The 12,115-nt window shown below is 35.8% G+C and overlaps 1 protein-coding gene across 1 annotated transcript in view; it reads right to left on the reverse strand.

Moving 5' to 3' along the window:
* Paqr3 (progestin and adipoQ receptor family member 3) overlaps positions 1-12,115 on the reverse strand; it is a 183,184-nt gene that overhangs the window by 9,979 nt on the left and 161,090 nt on the right. The window contains exon 8 of the transcript XR_002396168.2: positions 9,718-9,883. The gene's annotated coding sequence lies outside the window, so the exon portion shown is untranslated. The remainder of the gene's footprint in view (positions 1-9,717; positions 9,884-12,115) is intronic.

A 12,115-nucleotide genomic window follows, 5' to 3' on the forward strand; every position in this document is an offset into this window, starting at 1 on the left:
GATGCCACTGCAATGGAGGTTTCCTGGAGCTCTGTGGAGAAGTGACCAAGGAGAGCCACAGCTTGCACACATAGCTCCCATTGTGGTCTATGTGGGGCAGCAGCCCTTTCAGGAGTCCCTGGAAGTGTCTCACACAGATTTTGAACTTTGCTTTCTGGACACTGACGGACCCTCTGGCTTCCTTTTATCAGCAAAATGTATTAAGCACCTAATTTATGGCACTAGAAAGGACAGGATCTCTCACAGTTTGAGGGTCATGTCACAGAGGTCTTAGGATTGCTGGAGGTAACCAGCATCGAGTACAGGATTATGGAATTCCTCCCTTAAGCCCAATTTCCATGCTTATTTGGAATCATCATTCATTTTATCAGATTTTCTTTCTCCTGAAAATTTGTAGGGCAAAATCTGACTAGATAATCTCATGATGGAGCTACCCAACACTGTTGGGCTGTTGGTTAATCCATAAAAAGTATATTTTAAATAAAGAAAAATCAAAGATCCTGCCTTAATTTTCTTTTAGGCCTCCAATGCATTGCACAGTGCTTAGTCTATAGTGAGCATTTCAGACACGTTTATTGCATTGAAAAGAAAGAATTCCTATGGTGAGGAGGATTTTACCTTGGGCTTTGTTTGACTGGATGCAATTATTGGCTTGATATTTTTTCATTTGAAATGTTTCTTGAGCCAGTGAATAGTAATACTGAACAGCAATGGAATAACAATTGATATATCTTACTTTTAAGCTGAAAATTTGCCTACTCAGGTAGAACTTTTCAGTCATCCAGTCTACTGAGTATTCACTGTGGGAACATTTCATCTTTTGTTGAAGTATTCATCAAGAGTGCTGATTTGAAATGATTCTAAAACTGCTTCTATAATTTTTACCATGGCTCTTAACTTCACTATGTGTAAGAGCTATATTATAATTGCCTATTCTCCAGGAATATCTGTGAAAAGGTATATAAGCTACCAGCTAGATATTAATAACACACATAATTTATCACTACTCTCAATGTCAAAGATTCAGTATACAAGTGTATTGAAATCAGTTGTATACTGCAAGCAGTAAAGTACTGGTTTTTAAAAATGATATATTTAAGGGCTGGGGATTTAGCTCAGTGGCACTGCCACTTGCCTCACAAGTGCAAGGTCCTGAGTTCCATCCCAGGTACCACACACACACAAAAGATATATGTAAACATATTCAGATTTAAGGTTATCACAATAATATTGATTATTACTCACTTTTTAAAGTTGATTTTTCTGAGTAGGACACAATGAGATGGATTTTAGATGGGTGTCAATAATTACACATAGCACAAAAAGGCTCCTTTGTCCACCTATAGGATTACGTAACGTGAATGTTGTCAGTCACACGTTTCACAATAGAGGAAAACCTTTCAAATTCCTGAACTGTCTTTGTCCTTTACTGTAAATTATAAATCCCTTTGGAAAATGTACATTAAAACATGGCACAGTATGATGATTCACTTAGAAATAAGGGAATGGTTTCACTTATCACATTACTTAATAACACATCTGACCACTTACATTCTCTAATCCCTTTCTCTGACTTTTTTTCCCCTATAACACTTATCTCCATCTGATAGTCTAAATATTTTAATTTTCACTTTATATCTTCCTTGAGAATAGAAACACTCAATGAGGTAGGAATATTTGTTTTCTTTCCTACTGTTTCCCAAACCTCTAAAGTAGTGCATGACATATAAAACACATGCAATAAATATTTTTAAATAAATTAATAAATAGTATAGAAAGATTTGTTCTACTGAACAATTATTATGAAGAAACTCAAGTAATTTCTTTCTATTAGACTGTCAGTTGTTTTTATTTAATGAAATTTAGATGATGAATGAAGCAAAAACTTCAAACAATACAAAACACATTGGTCCAAAAGTGAAATAGAACAGTGGTACAAAAGAGATCTAATGTCATGGTTCTGTTCTCACTTTTCAAATTAGAGACAAATATAGTTTTCAAGTGCTTGAATAACAAAGATTCCAAATGCTTCTGAAGAAAAGGAACTCTTTTCTTTAAAAAAAACAAACACTAGACATCAATTATCAGATTAGATAGAAATATTCCTGAATAATAGGTTTGTAATTTTACTAGAGTAATAAGATAATTCTTCTGAACTGGAATATTAAGAAAAAGCTGAAAGTAAGTTGGACATTTTTAATTAGTGGTCAGAAGAAATGATTATAAAAGTTCCACTTTATTTCACTAAAAGTAAAACCAAAATGTTAATGCTTAACATAGATCAATTCGTGCAATATATTTGTTTTTTGCTGTTTGTTTATTTAATTAACTTATTTTGGTGTGGAGGATGAAATGCAAGGCCTCACATATAATGTTCATTTATTTTTAATTGGGCTTTTTTCAAGATTATTATTGGTTCATATGCAATTATAATAAATAATACAGAAAGAGTCCACATATCCTTTACGTAGTTTCTTCCAATATAATGACATCTTGCAAAACTATAGCACAATATCACAGTCAGGATATTGACATCAACACAGTCAATGTATAGAATATTCCCATCACCACAGGAGTCTCTCACATTGCCCTTTTGCAGTCACATCTATTTCCTTTCTGTCACCAATCCCTTCTCAGCTCCTGGGAACCACTAATACCTTCTTCATGTCTACAATGTTGTTATTTCAACAATGCTATATAAATGAAATCATACAGTATGTAAGCTTTAGGGATTGCCTTTTTGTCACTTATCATAACCCTCTGAAGATTCATAATGGTTGTTGAGGTTTCTTTCCTTTTTATTAAACATTATTCCATAGGATGGCTGTACTACAGCTTGATGAACTATTAAAAGACCTCTGGCTGTTTTAGTTTTGCCTATTACAAATAAAGCCATACAGTCATAGCTTGTTACTCAATTGCTTTGAAATGAATCAGATTTTGTCCAGTAGTCATCCTGGGCTTGGCACCTGTACAAGCTAGACCCTGTCTGTGTTGACTGCCTCGCCCTTGCTACCCTTTTCAGCTGAAACAATTCGTCTGGTTATCGTCTTTTTTTGGTACTTGTTGGACCTTCTAGAAGCACTTAATGATTGTCGGTAGCAATACTACATAATTTTAGGGAAAAATCATTTGGTTAGCCTAGTTCTCCTGCCTACAGCCCAGCTATGGAATTCCGAGACATAATTCCATTTTGGCCTCCGGTCACAACTGAGACCTTAATGATCTGTGATGCTGTGATTCTCCAGGACAAGAAACATCCTGGGAGCTGAAAACATCCTGGGAGGAACAAACATCTACTCAGTTCCTCATTGTTCTTGGATTGTTACATCTTGTTTATGTAGGATGTACTGAATTCTCTGCAAGTCATTTGTTACATTTGTTTCTCCCGATGTACTGAATACAAGGTGCGGTAAACTGGGGGCTTTCATCTTTGCTGCCCAGAGAAGCACTGATCAGACCCAAAGCTCAGCTTCTTCTCCGTATCATTTTTCTACCTTTCCTGTAATTCGCCTTGTGCTGCCGTGGCTGGAAGGAGACTAGGATTTAACTGCAGAGGTTCTAGTAATGTCCCCTTTCCCTGTTCCCTACAAATCATGAGTGTTTAGGTACCACTATTTAAATGTTCATATACAGTTTTCTGTATAAACTTAAACCTGCATTTCTTTGGGATAAATGTTCAGGATTGTAATTGCTGAGTTGTAGGTCTATTCCATGTTTAGTTTTTTAAGAAACTGCCAAATTGTTTTCCAGAGTTACTATATCATTTTGCTCCTACCAGCAGTGTATGAATGATCCCTTTTCTCTGCATTGTTGCTAACATTTGGTCACTTAAAAAAAAATTTGTGCTGTTCTGATAGGTGTATTGATAATGACTTTATTGTTTAAATGTGTACTTTCCTGATGGCTAATGATGTTGAACATTTTTTCATGTGCATTTTAAAATTCAGTGAAATGTGTTCATGCATTTTGGCCATTTTCCTATTGGATGGTTAGGGTTTTTTTAGTATTGAATTTTAAGTTATTTATTATTATGTTTTGGATCTACAGTGTCCTCCAAAAGCTCATGTGTTGAAGGCTGGGTCCCCAGTGTTCAGAGGTGTGGGGCCTTTGGGAAGTGACTGGATCCATGAAAACTCTAACCTCACCAATGGATTAATCCATTGATGATTTGGTAGCTTGATGGGCTCCTGGGAGGTGAAGACTTTAGGAGGTGGGGTCTAATCAGAGGTGTGACCTTGAAGGGAATATTTTCTCTCTGGATCCCTCTCTCCCTTTTCTTATGTTCCTGGATGTTAGGAAGTTGGAAGCTTCACCATGTACTCCCTGCCATGATTTTCTGCATGACCATGGACTGAAACCATGAGCCAAAATAAGCTCTTCTTTTAAATTGTTTCTCTCAGGTATTTTGTCACAGCAATAGAAGGCTGATCAACATATCTTTGTTTCCTAGATGCTAGTTCTTTGTCACATACATGGTTTGCAAACATTTCCCTCCAGAATAGAGCTGGTCTTTTCATAGTCTTCACAAGGCTTTTAATTTTGATGAAATACTGCTTATCAATTTTTCCATGATTGTCCTTTTGGTGTTAAGTCAAAGAACTTTTCTTGCCTAGCTTTATATCTCAAATATCTCTTCCTGTCTTTTTATAAAAGTTTTATAGTTTAAGCTTTACATTGGAATCTATGATCCATTTTAAATTAGTTTTTGTATGTGGTATGAGACTTTCCTGAATATCCCTTTACTCTCTTTTGTTTATAATATAAATGTTGTAAATTCTTATCTAGAACCATATCAGAAAGCATTATAATTTTTCCTTCAACTATCAATCTTTATAAAAACTCCAGAGGAGAAGGAAACTATATTGTATTTACTAACTTTGTTCTTTTGATGTTCAGAGGTTCCTTTATCACTTCTTTTCTTTTTAGAAACTTCATTTAGCCTTTCTACTAGAGTAGGTTTTTAGTAACAAGTTCTCATTTTCCTTCATTATTTCTTCAAGTCTTTCTTGATGAAGAACCTGTAAACTTCCCATATGGTTTTGTATTTCCATAGGTCCTTGAATCTCTTTTAGCTTTTGTTTGCTTGTTTATTTATTTTTTGTTCAAATGGAATAATTTCTATCATTTTGTCTTCAAGTTCACTGAGTTTTTCCTCTGACTTCCAATATTGAGCCCATTCACTGAGCTTTACATTTTGGTTGTTGCAATTTTTCAGTTTTCTAAACTGAATAATTGGTCCATTTTCATATTTTCTATTTAATTTCTATTATTTAAAATGTCTGAAATCCTCTTTATTTCCTTTGGTTTCAAGTGTGTTTATAATTGTTCACTGAAGCTTTTTTTAAAAACTCATGCCTGCTTTAAAATCTGTTAGATCATTATAATGTGTCATCTCAGCATTGGCATGTATTGATTGCCTTTTAAAAATCTGAGTCTCTGGTTCATTCATTTCATTGAGGTCCATTAATTATTGAGCTTCTGAAAGAACAACAGTAGTATGAAATCTTCCTGGTTGTTAGTATGATAAGTGATTTTTGATGAAACTTGAATTTGGTTTCAGTGCTGGAGATGGAACCTAGGGTCTCATACTTGTTAATGCAAGCACCATAACACTGAGCTATTCCTTCATCCTGCCCCTTTAAGCAAACTTTTTTTTGCAGTGCTGGTGATCAACCAAGGGCCTCATATATGTTAGGCAAGTACTATACCACTGAACAATATCCCCAGCCCTGGAACTTAAATATTTCTGCTTGATGAGATTCTTGATCTTATTTAAGCCTTCTGTTTGGACTGATTTTCTCTGATACCACCCGGACAGAAACAGAGTGGGCATGACTTCCTTACAGACAAGTGGAAGTAGCTGCCACTTTTCCTCCTTGGCTTCTATTATCCTCTGATGATAGTAGAATCCTCACTGCTGCTGGCAGGGATAGTAGGAGTTCCATCTGCAACGTAGTCACCATTGGCATCATAGTGCCTGAACTCCTTACTGTTGAGTGGTAGTAAAAGTCTTGACTTTCCAACTAGACTTCCTCTAATACTCAGTAGAAAGGGGAAGGGATTGGAAGTCAGGTTCCCCATGTGGTATCCATTGATCCTCTAGGGCAGTAGTGGTAAACATATGGCACGTATGTTATTTGTTTTCCTTTTAAGACAAAAGATGTTGATGTGTGAGTTGCTGCTCCTAAAGTAAAACGTCAGTATTAGGGTCTAATTGCAATGTTCTCACTTGGCAAAAAATAAGTGGGTTTTGGGTTTTAGTTTGGGCATTCATCCCTAAAAGCTTTGCTATCTCTGCTATAACGGGATGGGGTCACTCATTGCATGCCAACAGGGATGAAAGGCCTGGTCTCTACTTGACCTCCTCTGATAGCACCTTGGGGATTGGGGCACATCATCATAGTCTGGCAAGGGTGGGAATCCTGACTCTCTACTCAGCATTTCTTGGCAGGCCTGTGTGTAGAGTGGCCCAGGTTTTGTGTGTAGCATTTGATTAAAATAGAGCAAAGGGCTAGCATGTCTTTTGTCTGAACTTTTAGCTAGAAAGAATAAAGCTGGAGTTTTTTTGTCTTGCACATTGCCATCATAGGTTGCTTGCTTCTTCAGCTTCAAATGTAGGGTATAAGAGAAAAAAAAAAGGAACTAACTACCATCTTCCTTTGGTCCCAAGGTTTCTAGTTTATTTTCCTTCTCTCCACTTTTCAGTCTACTTATGTTTGTCTTACATAAATGTCCAGGAAGAAATAAGAAAATTAGAATTGAGAAAAGCGTCTCTTCTTTGCCTTCCTGGATGTAGTAGCTCATGTAATATTGTTTTGTCCATAAAAATGTCAAACAAGTTGATAGTCATTATTGAGCCTTCTGAAAGAACAATAGCGAGACTTGTGTTGTCCAGTATGGTAGAGCCAATAGTCATATGGGAGTATTTCAATATAAATTAATTAAAATTGAAAAATATCTATTCCTCAGTGGCACTAGCAAACTTTTTGCAAGTTCCATATAGCTACATGTACCTAGTGACTACTGTGCCTCACTTTGCAGGTACAGAACATTTTGCATCTTAGTGTTTTGGGCAAAGTTAATCTAGACACTGAAAAAATTGTTTCATGTTATCATTAAATATTGATTATTTTTTTAAAGTGGAAATTTTAAAAAGGAAATAAAAATATAAAACAGGTAGATAAATAAATGTCCCCATTTAATGGTAGGAATAGGAAGGACATGGATTTATTCACCAGAGCACATCTGCAAACTGGATACCAACCTCACTATAATGCCATGGATGAGATTTTTAGTGTTTCTAGCCTGCCTGAGTTTATCCCTAAGCCCACTCGTTTTCCTATGGGTCCATGCAACTTGGAACAGAAAAACCTAACTGATGTGGCAGCTGAGAGTAGTGGATATTTATTCTGGCATTGTGTGTCATCTTACATTCTGATGTCATCTGATTTTAGCAAATTTTAGACATGTTCATTCAATCTCATTTTATTGAAAGAGGATTCATCCATTTTATAGAACTCAGTTTCTTGTTTTCAAAAAATAAGCTGAGGTGATGTAGAGGCAACTTTAGCAAAAGAGTACCATTTCAGAACATCAAAGCCCTAATATAAATAAAATATATGCAAATAAAATGAGAGATGGCTCAAAAACCATAAAGATTTTAGAGCTGGAATTTCTTATAATTTAACTTATTCAATGACAATATATGAACTACATATTATTATAGGTCAACCTTTGGCTTCATTATTTAGTGTAAGAGGAAGGAAAAACCTTGAGCCCTTTCTTCCACATTTTGTGCTCTTCCTATGTATACCACATGGGCATCAAAAGGTCTTTTCTAGCCATACCAAACACGTTGGACCCCTTACTACTTGAAAACATATGCTGCCTTCATGATTAACTTGTGGTGTTTTCTCCATATTAATTGATTCCACATGTATTTTTCAAGCACTTCAATGAACAGGAACTTCTAGGCACCAAAGCATGTACAACCTTGAACAAAACAAAGATATCTGTTGCAACACTTATATTTTAGTAGGGGAAGACAGACAATAAGTATGAGAACTGCAAACTATGTTAAAAGATGAGAGCTGTGGAAAAACAGGTTAAAGAGGTTCAGATGGGAGGTATAGGTCAGATGAAGCCACTCTTGTAGAACCTATCATCAGCATCTGTTGAAATTTCACCTTTTCTCCAGTAACCATCTCCAATGCCAACTCATCCACAAACCCCTGCTCAATATTTTAAAATTAACCTCTCCTACCATGCTCCTATAGCATTTCCTATTTCTGTTACAGCACTTTGGATTCTGCCTTGTGTGAGAGGTGAGTGCATCTGTCTCTTTACAGAGCATAACTCCATAATAAAGAGAATGTGCTTTAGTAATCATTTTATCCCTTGCAGTGTCACACTTGGTGGCTGGCTTAATAACTATTAGTTGAATAATGACTTCTAAATTGAACACGAATTGAAAAAGTGCTGGACTGTTTATAAAAGATAATCCTGGAAAAAAAAAAGAAAGATAATCCTGGTATTATGATTCAAAAATGTAAACTCAGTATGTAGATAATGGGTGCAAATACTTTGTTGGAGAAAGTCTTTTTTTTGCACTTGCTGAATTTCTAGGTTTTTCTTTTGTCTTTCTCCCTCCCTTTCTCTCTCTGTCTCTTTCCAGCACTGGGGCTTGAACCCAGGGATTTCACACTGAGTTACATGTCCAGCTTTTTATTTTTTATTTAGAGATAGGGTCTTGCTAAGTTGCTAAGTTGCCAATTGGATCCTTTGCCTCAGTCTCCCAGAGGGCTGGGATCACAGGCATGCATTACCACACCTGGCTTCCAGTTTTATTTTTTTACCTTTTTGTCTTTTAAACACATATCAACATGCCCAATAAATCAAGCAAAATAATGGCATCATCAAGAGCTAAACTTTCTCTTCAGAGCAGAAATGCATTATTCATACAATCTACTAAATTAACAGTTATTCATTAGAAGTAGGCAATTTAACACTATTGCTTTTATATAGTTATCATTATGCTTTTATCTGAGAAAAGGTGATTTATATGAAATTGTCATTCTTTATTGTTCTTTGTCAATGAATAAAAACCACAGAAATCATCAAGCTATATTCATTGTCATTTCTTTCACAAAATATATTGCTTCACATGCCCTGCCAGTAAAAATTTTTGGTTAAGAAATTGTATTTTTTACAACATAATAGCATACTACCTTGAAAGTGCTATTATATACAATATTTACTATACTCATGACTACTGAATAAAATGTAGCTATGAAACTGATTTTGATTATACATTCTATAGACATTCTAATGGATAGGTATGATAGAAGACTTTCCCTAAACAAGTATTTAAATTTTGCATCTTATTTCTTTTTGAATGATCGATTTTAGAATTTAAAAATATAATTAGTGCATAAACTGGGATGTGTTTAAACATTTTTAGTAATTCAGGAGATAGAATTGGTTGAATTAGTGATTAGTATTACTTTTTTGAATGGAGATGTAACAACACAAAATATTAATAAACGTTCTGCTAGAATTGCTAACAATGAATTCTTTTTCTTTTTTGTTTTTTTGAGACAAGGTCTTCATAAGTAGTCTGTGCTAGCTTTGAACTCACTGGGTGCCCCAGACTGGCCTTGGACTCAGGATCTTACTGCCATGGTTGGGATTAGAGGTAGGCACCACTGCACTTGCCTTGGATTCTTCTGATGAAGATTTCTTTTTTGCTTCTTTTTCTTTTGTTTTGATGGGGTCTTGCTATGTTGCCTAGGCTGGTCTCCAACCCCTGGGCTCAAGCAATCCTTCTGCATCATCTTCCCAAGCAACTAGGACGATAGGTATACACCACCTTGCCCAGCTCCTAGAAGAAAAATTTAAAATGAATTTTTAAAATAAGGAAATGTGTTTTTACTCTTAACGTTTCTATTAAACAGAAACAGTCATGTTTGTCTTAGAAGTACTTATTTTATCCCAAATGCATATATACTATATTTTTCAATTAGTTTTATCAGTGATGTACAGGGAATTGCTGTATTCAGTTAGAAGGAATTAAGTTGCTAATGTCAGTGTTGTAGTCACGGTTTGCAAGGCAATAGATTTAATATAGGAGACATAATTTATAGGATTATTTTATAATAGTGCCCAAAGAGTCAAATGCAGAGGAGTGCAAGAGATTAGCCACACACTAGATATCCAAAGAATCCAGCCAAGGGCCTAGATCCCACAGCAATGTTCCACACAAGTCCACCTGAAGGGCTAGAGTCCAAGGCAGTGTCCTCCATGAGTCCAGCCAGTGGCCTACAGCCCACGGCAATGTCTCATGCTTGTCCATATCGAGGATCTGCACCCCGAAGGCCCAGAGGCCAATGGTGGAAGCCAGAAAACCTGTGCCGGTGGGGTGAAGGATTTGTGCCACTAGGCTGAGGGATCTACGTTGGAGCCAGGAAATGATGCTCATGGTGAAGATGAGAGCTCTCCTGGAGAATAGCAGCCATTCGCAGCGACAGTGAGGCCCCAAGCTCCTCTCAGCTAGAACAGCCAAGTTCACACCAGGAAAACCAACTGCAGCAAAGCTTCTTCTAGAAAATCAACAGCCCGGTCTTCCCCTCCAGTTCTCTTTTTATGCCACTGCCAACAATCCTCAGGTTGATCTTCCACACCCAGACCATGCTAATTCAGCTGGTCAAATGGACCAAGTTGACCATTAGTTAATCCACCACAGTCAGTAATCTCATTATAAGAGACACATTTTGTTTTTGTTTCTGTTTTTGTTTTTTGAAGTACTGGGGATTGAACCCAGCATCTCTGCACTGAGCAATATCCCTAGCTACCCCCCTCTTTTTAAGACAAAGTCTCATTAAATCTCCCAGGTTGAGCTCGATTTGTGATCTTCTGCCTCAGCCTCCCAGAGTTTGAGATTACAAGTTTGAGCCACCATCATTATTATTATATAAAGCTTAGTACATGAATCATGAGTTTCAAAGGTAAGAGTGATGAGTGGAAAAGAGAATATGTTGCTTAGAGGCAAAAGTTAACAGAACAAAAGTTTTAAAAAGTACAAGATAAACGTGAACACAAGAAATCATGTGTGTACTTCTGAGTTCAATGTATGACAAAGATTATGATCGTGTCTTACTCCTATTTTCCCACTGTGACTAATTCAGTGCTGTGTATGTTTGTATATGCATATAGGTCTTCAATAAATGGCTATTTAATTAATTAGCTACATAGGGCAAATTAACTAAAGTTACTCTTTGTTCTTGAGTATATGAGTGCTATTGAAACAAGTGATAAATTTAACAAAAAATAAAAATTATATGAAATTACTTGGGATCATTTTTGTTTGACTTAATATTTTAAAGTTTTGATCACCTATTTGTTGTTACATTATTATAAAAAAGTTCAAAGTTTTCTATTCTTTTACTACTAAGTTACAGAACCTGTCTGGAGAGTTCAAAGCTTGTAGGCTACAAAGTCTCTAGACAGTTAATCCAACAGAGGAACTCAATGGAGACTATTCATTTGCATAAAAAATGAGACGAATTTTAACAAAACATTAACAGTACATAAATTTCTTTTGGCTATAGAATTTTTTTCATTTCCAAATTAAAGTTACTCAGGAGTGCAAATTCCCCTTGCATCCCCTGGATGTTCTGACATGCTCTTAGTTTATCAGTAAACATAGGGCGGGTGTTGTCATGGTAAGTAGAAAAATATTACTATCTGTGTAAGTAGGCCCACTGCTGTCAGCAGATAAAAAGAGAACAGAAACAAGGTGTAGTGTTGAAGTGTGAAAAACTAAGAGTTTTTAAAAAAGCATACTTATCCTTTAAAAAGTGATTACTTTGAATATTATTTTTAGAGCCACATGCAAATATAATTGAAGAAATTCAACAAAAAGCAATTTGTAAGTAGTATAAAAAGTGAGAACATGAATATAATTTCCATTTTAGCTTAAAATATGAACTGCGATAGAATCTGATCTTCATCAGGACAAAAAGAAATGACAAAAATCACTTGTGTTTTCCTTCAATTCTTTTATTGGTACATTTTAGGTATGCAATACATTTACACTTATCATTGGGTGCTTGTA

Source organism: Heterocephalus glaber, unplaced genomic scaffold, assembly GCF_053883595.1.
Source record: "Heterocephalus glaber isolate CG9 unplaced genomic scaffold, H.glaber_assembly_v1.0 deba00001454, whole genome shotgun sequence".
Taxonomy (NCBI): Eukaryota; Metazoa; Chordata; class Mammalia; order Rodentia; family Bathyergidae; genus Heterocephalus; species Heterocephalus glaber.